At 32.3% G+C, this 18,039-nt stretch overlaps 1 pseudogene; it reads left to right on the top strand.

Moving 5' to 3' along the window:
• Positions 1 to 10,773: 10,773 nt before the first annotated feature.
• Positions 10,774 to 18,039, top strand: part of LOC148267353 (uncharacterized) — a 40,900-nt pseudogene continuing 33,634 nt past the window's right edge.

An 18,039-nucleotide genomic window follows, 5' to 3' on the forward strand; every position in this document is an offset into this window, starting at 1 on the left:
AAGAGTCACATCAAAGTCCTTTAAATTATAAAGACAATTTATTTATTAAAAAAATATCAAATCCATCATGGCCTAGTCATATCTATCAAATTATATGCTGATAATAGAGAAAATCAAATAAATCATGATATGCACAGTTTTTTGTGTCATTCTTCGTGAAGTCATTTCGACTTTCAGCTACTGAGGGTAGTACAGATTTCTGACTACCCATGTAGAATGATCAATTCATTTATACAAAAATTTGCTGCTTGCCAAACCATGACATGATCTATGACAGCGACTATGTCAACCATAGTGGTTCTAAAGTTAAACTCTTACAATGACCATACTTCACTAAAGGTGACCCCTATAGTAATATCGCATCACCACTTTCGTTAAAGGGTACACCATCATCCATAAGGAGCGGTCCTCTCACATCTTTTCAAACCAAATGAGGGAGAAAAAGAAACCCTTCAGAGATAAAAAAAGCCTAACAGAACACTTTATGAATTATGCATGCTAATACCAATACATATTTCTCATGTTTATACACCATTTAATGCTTAATCACTTTTCCACCGTCAATTGCATCACATATCAGTATCAATTTCAAGCATTAAATCATTTAAATCACATGTAAATTGACAAGATCATATACGATTATAAATCATGCATTATCACGTAAATTACTTTGTTTAGGCATAAAATTCAACCATGCAAATCATAAATTTAAACATCGTAAATTTTTATTCTAGAAATGCTCATTAGGATGTTTAAAATTAAATACTAGATTCCTTACCAAAACCTCGAAGTTCCCTACTCCTTTTCTTCTTATCCTCCTCTCCCTCTCTCTCTAGATCACTCCCTCTCTCTAAGCTCCTGGAGGATAGAAGAATGAAATTGAAATGATGAGGAAATGGTGAAGGGAGGGTCCCTATTTTTTAAAAATTAGGACCATCAAATTTGCAACAAGTGGTGAAATCTAGTGAGGAGAGAGAAAGTCATTGAAAAAAGAAGTGATGTGATGAGTGATGGATGTGACCAATGGATGAACAACGTGACATGATGGTGGTGCGAAAAATAGAGGCATGGAAGAAGTTAGAAGTTAGCATAATCATACACTTATAATAAGAGATGAAAAAAAATAAAGAGAAACTTTTGAAAGTGAATATGTTGATGATTAGCCATTTTGACATGGTTATTAAGGTGTTTAGCTCAAGAGAAATAAAGAATATCAGTGTATTGATTTCGCACGTATCTTGATACATGCACCTAGATAATCTCAGTTTATTAAGGATAATCTAAAAAAATATTTTTTTTTTATTTTAATAAAAGAATAACCTTCATTTTAACATTTCATTAACTTTACTATGTAAATTTTGATACGCACAGTCAATAAGTCAAATAATTCAATAATCATCTAATATGATTATCTAGTTATTGAATTTTTTAATACACAATTAACACATTAATAACTAAGAGATGATTTTACTAATTAAAAATAAATAAAAATAAAAAAGAGGTTTCTAATTGCATTTAACTTAAGAGGGTCAGAGATCAAGGCAATGTGGCATGATGGCTTGAACTAGCAAGTTTGTCTTCTATGTTTCTGTTAAATGGTGAGTCAGACCAATGTCTGGCCGAAACACTTGTGTTAAACCAAGGAACATTAATTGCAAGGTCAATGTTGATGGGGCAAAGACTCAAGCTTTTAGCCAGTATAAACATCCTTGAGACCTTCTGTAGTCTTAACTTATATATGGCTTGCTCCATCTAATCACATATTCTGCTACCTTGCCATTTCAACATTGTCAGTGTCTCCATTTTCTGTGTTGAACAAATTATGAGGTGTTCGTAGTAAGTAGATCACATTTTAAGATGATATCGAGCCATAGATGATCAAGAAAACTCTCCTTAAATTCTCTAGACATCTCAAACTACATGATCCAATGCCATATATAAGAGATTTGATTGGAAAAAGTTATCAAAGTAATAAAATAATATCTCTCTCATGATAGAGTTCACCTTTAAATTCGGTATATTGCAAGAAGAAACTTAATCAAGTAAACCAGAATGGCTTATCAAACTTTTTTTAAAGGAAAACGAAAATAAAATGTTAAAGAGAACCAAAGAGGTGGGACCCATTTATAAAAGCTACAAAACAAAGAAACTAGAAGTTACACAAGAGCCTCAGCTAAAAAATGCAACTAGCTCCCCTAAGACTTCATCAAGGATGGATGAGATAGGAATAAAATAGACTTAAGGTGTGAAACCAATGCTCTCTTGTGCTGGCAACATTAGATACAATGCCCTCAAACAATCTCTGATTCAACCACATGGGGAGTAGGGGCTAGAAGATTCTTCTTAACCAAATGAGACCCAATTAGTTGTTAGTGATTATCAAAGGTTAATTAGCATCCGTACTGTTGTCAGGCTTGAATAATAACATGGTGGCACAAATTCAGGCGTAAAATTAATATTTTTTTAGAAAAGATATTTAAAAGCAAAAAAAATCCTCTTGTGGGTTATTATATGAAAAATGCATGATAGAGATTGAGAAGCAGATATCCTTAAAACTAGTGATAAGGCCTAATTGTCACAATAAATGCATTTTTGTATGTGCATCTGCCTGTACCCCGATACTGTATACACATTTTTTATTGAAAAATGATACTGTATGCACATGGACCATGATGTTGTACACAAATGCTGACCTTCGAATCATAGGATCCATTTCTATTAGATAGGAAGGGTTATTGCATAAATTGTACTTCTAAGTAATTACCTCATATATCCTAACATCTACATACAAACATACATATACTATATACAGCCATAGGCGAGAGAAAGGACATGAAGAGGAACTTCTTCTACTTGACTAGAAAATTTAAACTTATTATATATATGGATTTAGTAATCAAAGGGACAAAACGCATAAACGTTCAGTTTCCCTTTACCATCACATCTCTTAAGAGGCCAGAAGTATCTGTCACCTGTACTCAAATCATAGGAGCAAAAAATAATGAAAAGAAAAATAATAAATGCCTTAAATAAAATAACTAAGTTTAAGTGCTGGTAGTTTAAGGTGAGGCGACCCATCAGAATTCCTCTTGTTGTAAAAGGGATAGTTGCAGACCTTAGAGGGCAAATAGACAGCAAAAGAGCTTAACATAAAGGAAATCATTATCTTTCACCATAATCAATATCCAAAATTTCAAATGTTCAAGTTAAAAACGTTCACCATTTCAATTTAAGCCCTAGAAAACATGGAATCATTGCTTGGAACTAATACTAAATTAACTAAAAAATAATATATACGTATGTGTATATATATATATATGAGTGTGACTAATGGCAGAAAGGGTTTCTTAAATATTTGAAAATTTTCAAGTTAAATTCCCAACTATCTATTTGAATAATCGAACACCTTAAATTAAAAATTTGAACCTTCAATTTATTTATTTGTAAAATTATAGCATTAAAATTTCTCAAATAATTGTGAGAGCCATTTTCAAACATAGCCCCAGAGATATAAGATAGGAAAGAGATCAGTGCAAACCTCAGGCTTCCCAGTTGAAAGTACATAAACCATGGATGACTTCCCCACATTAGGTGCCCCAATATGATAGAGAGTTAGTGTTTCAAGTTCAACAACTAGCATGGCCAGCAAAGTTTGTAAAGTGTTACCGTAATTCCCCAAACCCCAATAATAAGGCGTAGACATGCTCATATCATTTCTTAGCTAATGAGACCCAAAAAATATGCATATGCACAACTCAAAAGTTTGGTATAACACAAAACATCCCTTTTGATATATACAACATTTAAATATACAAAATATGAGGTCAAAATATAGTGTTTAACAAAATGATGTGGTAACAAAAATGAGAACAAAATGCACATTGATTAAGACACCTTTGCATGTTTTCACTTGTCCGATAACTGGTCTGGTTCTTCCTGCTCTAAAAAATATCAGGATTAAATTTAATGAGCTTCACCAACTTAGTAAGTATTCCCATTATTCTAAGACCTAAATCAGACATCATGCAAACACACACAAACATGTAGCTGATGCAATATTAATATTTTTCAAATCAAACCATTTATAATTTTTTACAATATATTTTTTTTCACAATCTTATGCTTCGAAATTCACTTATTATTCATAAGTACTTCTTATATCAAAATTTCAAACATTTCAATTGAATATCTCAATTACACTAGAATATAATTACTATGCTCAAATATCATTAATAAATTGAGATATCATAAATACACTTGAAATATCACATATACTCAAGATAACACATCTACACTCGGAATGTCAAATACATGGTTTCATCGCATGATGCTGTTTATATTGTCACCTGATCTTTTGGACAAAATTTTTATGTTAAAGAGGCGATTAGACTCCATGGTATTCCAATATCAGTGGTCTCATTTAGAGATTCTCGTTTCACCTCTAGATGTTGGATGAGTCTTCAACAGACTTTAGGCACTACATTGTCTTTCAGAACGACATTTCACCCACAGACAGATGGCCAAACAAAGAGAACCATCCAGACCTTAGAAGACACGCTTAGGGCTTGTGTACTAAATAGGAGGAAATTGGGATGACTACCTACCACTAGTAGAATTTTCCTATAATAAAAGTTATCAATCTAGTGTTGGTGCAGCTCCGTATGAAATACTATATGGCAAACCTTGTAGATCTCTAGTATGCTGGGAAGACATTGGAGATAGAAAATTGATTGGGCCAAAACTAGTTCAAGAGACTACATTGAAACTACCCTAATTAAGAAGAATCTCTAGATAGCCTAGAACAAACAAATGAGTTATGCAAATGATGATAAAAGATGCTTGGAGTTCGAGACAAGTGATCACGTGTTCTTAAAAGTATAACTAATCAAGGGCATTATGAGATTTAAAAAGAAAGGAAAATTGAGTCGTCGCTATATTGGACCGTTCAAGATATTAGAAAGAGTAGGGACTACTACGTACAGGCTAGAATCACCACCAGAATTAGCTAATATCCATGATGTCTTTCATGTGTCAATGCTATGCTAGTATCACCCTGATCTATCTCATGTGCTTCAACATGAGATATTCCTATCAAGAAAGACCTATCTTATGATGAAGTACTAGTGGGCATATTGGATAAACAAGAACGAGTGTTAAGGAACAAGACCATTTTGATGTCTAAGATACTCAAACAACATCATTCTCTAATAGAGGTTACCTGGGAAATGGAAGAGTCGATCCAAGTTCGTTAACCTCACTTATTTTAAACTTTGTAAACAAATTTAGAGGACCAAATTTGTGTAAGGAGGAATTATAATATCAAGCCCTTAATGTAAATTATGTGTAAAGTAATTTAAGGGGTTGTAAATAAGTAAATAAAAATTGAAGAATTAAAATTTAAATATAAAATTAATTAAATTAGGGCTTTATGGCTTAACTGAATAAATTTTCTGAAATTAGGGGTCTTTTATAAATTTAAAAGACTTAAGTGAATAAATTTGTAAAAAATGGGCAAAATCATATTAATAAAGAGTACAAGGGGGACATAACAAGTTAGAAAATGGATGGCCAAGAGTAAACCCTATGGAGACCAATCCAACAACTCCTAGGCACGGACTACTAAATGTTTCATATTTGATCTGGGATGATCAAATGGTGAAGGCAAAAACCATAAAAGGGAAACACTAACCAAGTTTGCTCTCATTTGAAGAGGGAGAGTGGCGAGTTAAAGAGAAAGAATACGATAGAAGTGAGAGCTAAGCTGAGAGGGAGAAGAGAGCACCGTAAAAGAGACAGGCACATAAGAAAACTGGAAGAAGATAAGGAAATGTGGCCAAAGAAGAAGAAGAGAAAAATTGTAGAAGTTGAAGGCAGGATGAAGAAGGAAGAAGAAGAGTCATGACCAGGGGACGCCGCGATAGTAATGGTTCCTGAAGCTGAATCGCACGTGACGCTAGTAATTTTTGATGTAGAATCACACCCCTCGCTGTGGTGAGCATGGGGTTCTTCATGGAAAATTGGAAAATCATTTCCATTTTGAAACCCAAAGCCACTCGAGTCTTCGCAGCACCAAACTCAAAATAAGTGACTTCTTTTTCCCTCTTTCATCATGGATTTTTAATGGGAGCATGTGTTGACACGTATGTGTGAATGTATGTGTAGATTCTGGAAAGCAGAACACTCATGCTAACGTAGGGAACTGAAGGGTGGTCCATTTGGGTATCGAAATCTAGGTATTCATAGTGAGGTGTGAAACCCATAAACCAAAAGCAATTTAGACCTTTTTAGTTTCTGATTTATGATTATTAATCATGTTGTGGACCCATATTGAACTATATTTGCTTATGGTTGAATATGATATTGTAGGAAATTTTAGGAAAGCCGATCCACAAAGGAATTTTGTAAATATTCTGTATTCTAAACCTAGATTGGGATTTTAAATTCTATGCATGCATATATTGATTTTGTGTGTGTTTGAGCATAGAACAGGTGCTTCATTGGTATACTGAGAAGAATAGAAACTCGAACACAATTTAGGCAGCATGAGCCTGGTAGGAGGGAGTTCAAGATATTTTATCTGTATTGGTTACTTGCCTATATTTTTGCCTTGACAATTGTGGAATTACATGACTGTGATGTGACCTGACATGAAAAGGACTAAAAATTCTAAGACTATGATAAGAATGAAAAAAGACCATAAAATGAAAGTGATTATATTTTAAGAAATCAGTGAGTGAAATTAGTGAGAAAAAAGAGATATTTAATTGAGAAAATAATAGAATAATAATAAAAATAAAAAAACACTTTAAGAAATAATTAAAATGATTAAAATAAGAAGTAATAAATTAAATTGAATAAGGGAATCAAGAAAAAGGAGCAGATATGAGTGAAGAGTGTACAGACCCTAGATACCTTACTTGTTTAGTCTGAATCAAGGAGGGAGAAGATGCATGTTTGGCTGAAGTTTAGTAGGTATGGGTAACCTGCACAAGGACAGTTTTATGAAACCTAGTCCAGATTTGAATAGGTGTTTGTGAGTGTGTGGGACACCTAGCAAACGTACCTGTTGTGGCCAATGTTAGAGTTTATGTGTGTATGATCCATGTGATGGGGGGGATCCTTCTTAGCTCTCATCTATGATGATATAAATGACATCGTACGATGAACCTTAGATATAACATTCTGAGTGTAGATGTGTTATCTTGAGTATATTTGTAACATTCTGAGTGTATATGTGATATTTCGAGTGTATTTGTGGTATTTCAAGTTTATAAGTGATATTCGAGCATATAAATGATATTTGAGTGTAAGTGAGATATTCGATTAAAATGTGTGAAATTTAGATATAGAAAGTGATTGTGAATAATAAGTGAATTCCTAAGCATAAGGTTATGAAATAAAAAATATTGTGAAAGTTATAAACAAGTTTAATTTAAAAAATATTAATATTGAATCTGTTACATGTTTGTGTGTGTTTGAATGATGTCTGATTTAGGTCATGGAATAATGGAAATACTTACTGAGTTGGTGAAGCTCATTAAATTTCACCCTTATATTTTTTAGAGCAGAAAGAATCGAACCAGTTACCGAACGAATAAAAGACACGTGAAGTTTTCCTTGTCAATGTAAATTTTCTTCTTATTTTGGTTATAGCATTGTTTTGTATATATAAATGTTGTATATATCACAAGGGATTTTTTGTTTTATACTAAACTTTTGAGTTAGATATATGCATGTTTTGTGGGCCTCATTAGCTAGGAAATGATATAACTACGTCCACGCCTTGTTATTGGGGTTAGGGGGTGTTACAATAACACTTTACAGACTTTGCAGGGCATGCTAGTTGTTAACCTTGAAACACAAACTCTTTTCTTTTTGGGGCTCCTAATGTGGGGAAGTCATCCTTGGCTCGTGTACTTTCAACAGGGAAGCCTAAGGTTTGTACTGATCTCTTTCCTATCTTGTATCTTTGGGGTCTATATGGCTCCCCCAGTTATTTGAGAAAATTTAATGCTATAGTTTAAAAAACAAGTAAAGTGAAGGTTTATTTCCTAATTTAAGGTGTTGGGATTGGGATATTCAAATAAATAGTTGGGAATTAAACTTAAAAATTTTTAAATATTCAAAAAACCTTTTCTGCCTTTAGTCACACACATATATATATACATACATATATACTAAGTTCTTGTTAATTTAATATCAGTTCCAAACAACCACTCCATGCTTTCCAGGGCTTAAATTAAAATGGTGAATGTTTCTAACTTGAGCATGTGAAATTCTGGATATTGATTATGGTGGACGACAATGATTTCCTTTATGTTAAGCTCTTTTGTTGTCTATTTTTCCTCTAAGGCCTGCAACTATCCCTTTACAATTAGAGAAATTCTGATGGGTTGCATCACCTTGAAGTACTAGCACTTTCAGGTTAATTATTTTATTTAAGGCATTTATTATTTTTCTTTTCATTATTTTTTACTCTTATGATTTGCATATAGGTGATAGATACTCTAGGCCTTCTAAAAAGATGTGATGGTAAAGGAAAATTGCACGTTTATGGGTTTTGTCCCTTTGATTACTGAATCCACATGTAGAATAAAGTTTAAATTTTTTAGTCAAGTAGTAGCAGTTCCCCTTTCTGTCCTCTCTCTTCGCCTGTGCCTATATATAGTATATGCATGTTTTTATGTAGACATTAGGCTATATGAGTTAATTATTTAGAAGTACAATTTGTGTAACAACCCTTTTTATCTAATAGAAAAGGATCCCATGATCTTGTTCTGCATTGGGAACAAGATTTTGGGCATGTTCTTCATAATTGTTTTTCCATATTTGGGCATGCTCTTCATAATTGTTTTTTTATATTTTGCCCTTTATCTCCACTAACAGAGGATAGGAATAATTTGGAGAAGTTAACTCTTGTTATACTCACACATCTGCCAATAACAGTGCTATATGTGCATGATCTATCTGGAGAATATGGGACCTCACCTTCAGATCAAGTACCCCCATTATACGATATAACGTCTACAACATCATGATCCATGTACATATAGTATCATATTTCAATAAAAAAATGTGCACACCGCATGGGGGTACAGGCAGATGCATATATAAAAATGCATTTATTTTGACAGTTAGCCCTTATCACCAGCTCTAAAGACTATCATGTATTTTTCATAGAATCCCCCATCTAAAGATTTATTTTTTTCTGTTACATATATATTCTTTAAAAAATATTAATTTTATGTTTAAATTTATGCCACCGTGTTATTGAAGCCTGACAACAACAGGGATGCAAATTAACCTTTGATAATCACTAAAAACTAATTGGGTTCCATTTGGTTAAGAAGGAGCTTCTAGCCCTTACTCCCCACATGACCTTTTGGATGATTTAAAGAGAAAGGAATTGGAGACTATTTGAGGACATTGTATCTAATGTTGCTAGCACAAGAAAACAATGGTTTTACACCTTAAGTATATTTTATTCCTATGTCATTCTATCCTTGATAAAGTGCTAGGGGAGCTAGTTGATTTTTTAGTTGAGGCTCTTGTGTAACTTCTAGTTTCTTTGTTTTGTAGCTTTTGTAAATGGGTCGCACCTCTTTGGTGCTCTTTAACATTAGCTTTTTTTTTCCTCTAAAAAAGTTTCATAAGCCATTCAGTTTCATTTGGTTAAGTTTCTTTATACAATATATTGAATTTAAATGTGGACTCTATCATGTTAGAGAATATTATTTTATTGCTTCGATCACTTTTCCCAATAAAATCTTTAATATGTGGCATTAGATCTTGCAATTTGAGATATCTAGAGATTTTAGAGAGAGGTTTTCTGATCATCTATTGCTTGATTTCGTCTCAAAATATGATCTACTTACTACAAGCACCTCATACTTTGTTTGACATAGAAGATGGAGATACTGACCATGTTAAAATGGCAAGGTACTAGAATATGGGACCTGATGGAGTAAGCCATGTATAAGTTAAGACTACAGAAGATCTCAATGAGGTTTGTATTAGTTAAAAGCTTAAGTCTTTACCCCATTAACATTTACCTTGTAATTACTATTCCTTGGTTTAGCACAAGTGTTTCTGTGAGATATTGGTCCAACTCACCATTTAACATAAACATAGAAGACAAACTTGCTAGTTCAAGCCACCATGCCACATTGCCCTAGTCTTTAACCCTCTTAAGTTAAATACAATTACAAAAGCTCTTTTTTATTTTTTTTGTTTTTAATTAAAAAAATAATCTATTAGTTATTAGTGTGTTCACTATGTATTAAAAAATTCAATAAATGCATAATCATATTAGATGACTGTTGAATTATTTGACTTTTTGATAGTCACATCAAAATTTATATAGTAAAGTTAATGAAATTTTAATCTGAAGGTTATTCTTTTAATAAAATAAAAAAAATATTTTTGTAATTGTGTTTGAATTGAGAATAGTATTTTTGTAAATTATCCTTAATACATTTATATTGTCTAGGCACACGTATCAAGATACCTACATCATTAATACACTGATATTCTTGATTTCTCTTGAGCAAAGCACCTAAACAACCATGCCAAAATGGCTAATCGATGACAGATTCACTTTTTGTTTTTTTATTTTTTGTCCTCTCTTGTTGCACGTGTATGGTTAGACTAACTTCTAATTTCTTCCATGCCGAGCAATTTAAAATCACTATATCTTGCAGCTAAAGGATAGAGTGCACAAGCTGTTGAATGCTCCCATGGATAGGATCAGAGGTCAAAAGATGGGCGAAGATAATGAGTGAACACTTGGTTGAAGGATCGACTATGAGTGGACTAATGCCATCTAACTCGTTCTGTAACAAGAGCACACGATTCCTTGTTGTCATGAAGAAAGCAGTTCATGGGATGAGATTCATTATTAAAAGTGAAAGTAAAAGATCTTTTGTTAGCATAATGTTTGTTAGAACCACTTATATATATCACAAAATTATGGTGGAACTACCATTTCTTGTATAGTCCGTTAAGATACTAAAAATTTTTTAGAACTTAAACAATAGAAAATCAAGTTCTTCACATTGAAATCAAGTTATTCATAATGTCCCATTATTTCCATGAAGCTGTGTTATATCTACGTTCGCATACTTTTATGATTCTTGTATCAAGGATGTGCTCCACTTATTTGCACTGCCATGCATTAAATTGTTACTATGTTGATATGAAAGTCTTGTGCCCAGATCTTATGCTGTCCAAATTCTGTCTCATTTATGAAGTGTGATGTGTAATATTGTTTATAAAAAAGTTAAAAAGTTCTAATAAATTTTTGTTACTTATGTGCAGTCATCAATAAAGTGGGAGGGTAAGGAATGAACAAACGAGGTCAAATATTATCCGAAATATCTTTAACCGATGTCTGTATGTGTTATTTATTTACTATGTTTTTTATCTTTAGGTATAGAAAAACTTGAAGAAATCTTTAAACATGAAGAAATAGCTGTGGATGATTTATTAAACATTGCTAAGGTATTTTTTTTGAATGCCTATTATAACACCCCAGAACCTTTATGATTAAATATGTTATGTAAAATCTCTATTTATTCGAGTCCTAAGGCGATTAACTACTTAAATTATGCTTTTAATTTTCATATAATTTTGAGTTTATTTCAAATTATTTTATTTACATAATATTTTTTTTATTCACTAATTTTTTAAAAAAATTTCACAAAAACAGAGAAAAATGATAGAAAACTCTCGCGGGAAAAAGGCTGTAGGAAAATTTTTGCTCCCCATGCGCGAGTCCTGTGTGTCGCGTACACGCACGCACACAGTCAGCCAAGCGTGCACTAGAGCGCACGACCCATCTATGTGGGGCTCGAGGGGCACAGTCTGCGCACACATCACATCACACATAGATGGTGTGTGACTCTCTGTGCATGTGCATGTAGCCATCCTCGGTTAGCGTGCGCGACAAGCCTCGAGCAATGCAAGCTGCCCCTTAAGGGGCGTGCATTGTCATTTGGCCAGTGCATCACTGCCATTTGGGAGGCACGCACAGTCCCTTGGCCGGCATGCCCTTGGCCTTCGTGCTGCCATTGTATCAACGTCGTCTTGTGGTCGTCCATCATTTACATCCTTCAGTTTTCGTGTCGCGTTGGTCTACTTTTTTCCTCTTTTTCTCCTCATGGCTTTGTGTCACTTGGCAAAAATTCAATGATCCAACACGTTAAAAAGCTTGAGGGGGGGTACCCCCCCCCCCCCCCCCCCCCACACACCATTTCCTCACTACTTTTTCTTCATTTTCCAATCACCAAAGTAGTTTAGAGAGAGAGCTTGAGAAAAGGGAAGGAAGGAAAGAGGAGGAGCGTAGGAAAACTACAAGCTTTCAATAAGAGAAATTTTGTATTTATTTGTACGTTCTAAGGAGTATTTTTAGATTAACAAAGGAAATATTGTATGCATTTGAAATGACATGATGCATGCTTGGTTTTTTTTAAAACATAAAATACATATGCGTATAAATTCTATGATATTTGCATGATTAACAACATACTAATGCTTGAAATTAAATGAACGAATAATATGATAAGAGATAATACATTGTGAGTTTTAATTTAAGAATCATGATATTATTTGACAAACATGTGAAATGAATATTGTAATACGCATGCATGGCATTTAAAGTAATATAATTTGTTAGGCTTTTTATTTTTGAGGGCTTTTGTTTCTCCCATATTTGCTCTAAAAAGACATGATAGAACTGCTCCCTGTGGATGATGGCATACCCTCTTACGCGAGCGATTACAGGATATAATTGTAGGGGTCATTATGGTAACCCACTATCATGACTAGAGTTTATATGTAGGATGATTATGGTTAGCACGACTATGGTTATAGAACAAGTAATGGTTTGGCAAGTCATAAATGTGTTGTAGTTTAGCAAGCTGTAAAATGTGTTGAGCAAGAAAGGAACCTTGTCATTCCACAATGATAGTTGAAAAACTATATTGCCCTCAATAGATATAAGTCAGAATGAATTCGCGTGAAGAATAGGTAAAATATGAAAGAAGTCATGACATAATTAGTTTGATTTTCTCTATTTTATACATAATATAATTACGACTATAGTGTGATTGTCTTGACGTTGACATCTTTCTAATTAAAATAAAAATATCTTCTTATATTTTAAATGAACTCATGATATGACCATGCGACAGTAAGTGATTAACAGTACATTTTTAATTTAAAAAACCTTTAAATTCTTAGTAATATTGTTTAAAAATAGTTTTCCTTAGTGAGTTTATGGAATTCACCCCTTTCCATGCCCCTCCATATGAGGACGATTGTGAGGGATCGCTTGTTGAATTACCCATTGAACCCTTCAATGATCCCATGGATCCATGGACCGTTACCTCACTCTAATGAGTCCATTTTTGGAGAGATTTTATTTTATATTTTATTATGTCTCAGTATTGTAAGATTTAGAACTCAAACTTATTTTATAAGGGATTGTAATATATTTATTCTGTTGCATATAATTTATCTTGATACACTTGTAATCTCTTTCTCTATCCGGCTTCCTTATGCTATATCTTAGAATTGGGGATGTCATACCTTTAGAAAGTTTTGGCTAGCCTATCAAATGATGATTAAAGGAAATTCATGGCCTAAGTTGGTGCTTTAACTTTTTTCATGTCATTGCAAAAGTTTTAATGAAATGTTTGTTTCTAGTTAGCTAATAATTTTGCTTTTATCAACAACTCAAACTCATTTCACTGCTTTATTCCTAAGGAAATCAAAATAGAGAACTCTTTTATTGCTTTCAATTTTTGTATATATTTCCAACTTGGTGATATGTGTTTTGTGAACTCTATTTTAATTATTAATGCCAACATAAGTATAGAAAGCCATTGTAGGTTCTTAGTAATACTTTACAGACTTTGCAGGCCATGCCAATTGTTAACCTTGAAACACAAATTCTTTTTTCTTTTTGGGGCTCTTAATGTGGGGAAGTCATCCTTGGCTCGTGTACTTTCAACATGGAAGCTTGAGGTTTGTACTAATCTCTTTCCTATCTTGTATCTTTGGGGGCTATATGGCTCCCACAATTACTTGAGAAATTTTAATGCTATAGTTTAACAAACAAGTAAAGTAAAGGTTTATTTTCTAATTTAAGGTATTGGGATATTCAAATAAATAGTTGGGAATTCAACTTAAAATTTTTTAAATATTCAAGAAACCTTTTCTGCCTTTAGTCACACACATATATATACGCATACATATATACTATGTTCTAGTTAATTTAATATTAGTTCCAAATAACCACTCCATGCTTTTTAGGGCTTAAATTTAAATGATGAATGTTTTTGACTTAAGCATGTGAAATTTTGGATATTGATTATGGTGGAAGATAATGATTTCCTTTATGTTAAGCTCTTTTGTTGTCAATTTTCCCTCTAAGGTCTGCAATTATCCCTTTACAACCAGAGGAATTTTGATTGGTCACATCGCATTGAACTATCAACACTTTTAGGTTAGTTATTTTATTTAAGGCATTTATTGTTTTTTTTTTCATTATTTTTTACTCCTACGATTTGCGTATAGGTGATAGATACTCCAGGCCTCCTAAAGAGATGTGATGATAAAGGAAAAGTGCACATTTACAGGTTTTGTCCCTTTGATTACTGAATCCACATGTAGAATAAAGTGTAAATTTTACAGTCAAGTAGCAGAACTTCCCCTTCTTTTCCTCTCTCCTAGCCTGTGCCTATATATAGTATATGCATGCTTGTATGCGAACGTTAGGATATATGGGGTAATTATTTAGAAGTTCAATTTGTGCAATAACCCTTTCTATCTAATAGAAAAGGATTCCATGATCCCAAAGTGCTGTTTTGGGTATAAGATTATGGGCATTGGGTACAACATCATGGTCTATGTGCATACAATACCAAATTTTAATATAAAAAATGTGCATACAATATCGAGTTATAGGCAGAAAATTAATTTTATGTTTGAATTTGTGCCATCATGTTATAATTCAAGCTTGACAATTGTAGGGCTGCAAATTAACCTTTGATAATCACTAACAAGTAATTGGGTTTAATTTGGTTGAGAAGAAGCTTTTAGCCCTTACTCCCCATGCGAAATTTTGGATGATTTGGGGAGAAATGAGTAGGAGACTATTTGAGGGCATCGTATCTAATGTTGCTAGCATAAGAGAGCACTAGTTTCACACCTTAATTATATTTTATTCCTATATCATTCCATCCTTGATAAAGTCTTAGGGGAGCTAGTTGATTTTTTAGCTGAGGCTCTTGTCTAACTTCTAATTTCTTTGTTTTGTAGCTTTTGTAAATGGATCGCACCTCTTTAGTGCTCTTTAACATTATATTTTTTCCCTCTAAAAGAAGTTTGATAAGCCATTTAGGTTTATTTGGTTATATTTTTTCAGCAATATACTGAATTTAAAGGTGAACTCTATAATGATAGAGAAATATTATTTTATTGCTTTGATCACTTTTCCCAATCAAATCTCTTATATGTGATGTTGAATCTTGTAGTTTGAGATATCTAAAGAATTTAGGGAGAGGTCTCCTGATCATCTGTGGCTTGATGTCGTCTCAAAATGTGATCTACTTACTACAAGCACCTCATACTTTGTTCAACACAAAAGATGGAGATATTGACCATGTTGAAATGGCAAGGCACTAGAATATGGGACCTAATGGATCAAGCCATGTATCAGTTATGACTGCAGAAAGTCTCGATGAGGTTTGTATTGGTTAAAACCTTAAGTCTTTGCGCCATCAACTTCCACCTTGCAATTAATGTTCCTAGGTCTAGCACAAGTTTTTCTGTGAGATATTGGTCCATCTCACCTTTTAATAGAAACATAGAAAAAGCCATCATGCGCATTGCCTTGGTCTTTGGCCCTCTTGAGTTAAATACAATTACAAAAGCTCTTTTCCATTTTTTTTTTGTTTTTAATTAGAAAAATAATATCTTACTTATTAATATGTTAACTATGACTATTGAATTATTTGACTTGTTAACTGTGTGCATCAAAATTTATATAATAAAGTTAATGAAAAGTTAATATGAAGGTTAGTCTTTTAATAAAAAAAATATTTTTGTAATTGTGTTTGAGTTAAAAAAAGTATTTTTGTAAATTATCCTTAATACACTGAGATTATCTAGGTGCATGTATCAAGATACGTTCGTAATCAATACACTGATATTCTTGATTTCTCTTGAGCTAAGCACTTGAAAACCATGTCAAAATGGCTAATCATCGACAAATTCACTTTTAGAAGTTTCTCTTCATTTTTCTCATCTCTTATTGCAAGTGTATGGTTAGACTAACTTTCAACTTCTTCCATGCCGAGCAATTTAAAATCTTTGTATCCTGCAACTAAAGGATAGTGTGCACAAACTATTAAATTCTCATATGGACAGGATCAAAAGTCAAAAGAGGGATGAAGATAACGAGTGAACACTTGGTTGAAGGGATTGACTATGAGTGGACTAATGCCATCTAACTTGTTTTGTAACAAGAGCACATGATTCTTTATTGTCATGAAGAAAGTAGTCTATGGAATGAAATTCATGATCGCTCGCAATTTATTAGAATTCTAGCCATTAAAACATCCTTGGTAACCTAGATTTTGTGGATGATCACCAAGTTCTCAAGCTTCCAAGGGTTACATATATATATGGATCTTATCTTGAGAGCTTACTAGAGTTCTCTACTGTCTGCTACAATCTACTAGATAATGAAGGTCTTCCCTTCCTCAACTTCTAGTTTCCTAAGATATTTGGAGGCATTTTTAAACTTTGATGGCAGAAGAGACTAATTTATTATGCACTCAAATATGATATTTTGGATTGTTTCTTGTCTTCTTAATCAATTACGTATACTAGTTTCAAAAAGTTGTGGCAGTTTCTGTTTACCTTTTTGGTCTGGAACTTTGACTATAAACTTTGAGAATTCTAATAGTGCGTTGCATTCATCTTTACTCCAGTGCGAACTTAGATTCTTTTAGAATTATGTTTCTTATCTTAGATCTGGCCAAAGCCTTACATTTTTAATTTAGAGTCTTTTGGCACAATTTTTAGTTATGGTTTTTGAGTTTCAAAACTATTTTTGCAACCAAACGAGTAAGATTCAAAGTGCTTTGACATCAATCAAAATTAAAATTTGTTTTTGATAATTTTCAAGTTAGAAAGAAATTTCAATGTATAACTTTTGAAAAATCGATTCAAACTTTTATTAAAATTTGCATTTAAAATTTTAAAATTATTTTCGTTCAAAATTTATAATTATACACAAATTTTGTGTATACAATATATAACAGAATATTCACATATAGTACGAAAATAATCATATTTATGCGATTATAATAAACATTTAGAAAATATGAATCTAAAGCGAAAAAATTCTTGTCTACTCTATATGATTCTAGCAACAAGATATAATCCATAAAATTTTAAAAAAAGATCTTTTACTTTCACTTATAACAATAAATTTTTTTTATACTAGATGTTCATGTAATATCATAAATATTAATATAATGAAAGGCTTTGGATTTAATTAATTTAATATATTTGTGTATTAAGTACTTAAATGTTATTTATGGTATTTTATTTTTTAAAAAATAATATCCTATTTAATATTTAATATTTGAAAATAGTGTTTTTATTTACTATTGTAGTGTTATGTATATGTAGATATTATATTATTAATAGTTGTATATAGTTTTATAGTCATAATTAAAATACTATGCAGTACATAATAAGAAGCATAAAATGTCATATCTTCAGAGGGAAGAAAAGAAAAGATGATAGAATATAAAATTGTGGAAAAAGTCTTTAATTAATTTTTACAGTATTTCTTTTCACTTCTCCTAGTGCAATATTGCTGATTTACATTAATGAATTAATAAAAGAAGACCTTGATTCAGTTTACTGATATTATTGTATTTACTTTTTTTTCCCTTTTCTTTGTATTATTACTAGTGCAATTCTTGGAAATTTAGATGTTGAAGAGGGAATAATAGAAGAAAT

The sequence above is a fragment of the Carica papaya genome, chromosome 3 (genome assembly GCF_054855325.1).
Source record: "Carica papaya isolate Zhongbai chromosome 3, ASM5485532v1, whole genome shotgun sequence".
NCBI classification, from domain to species: domain Eukaryota; kingdom Viridiplantae; phylum Streptophyta; class Magnoliopsida; order Brassicales; family Caricaceae; genus Carica; species Carica papaya.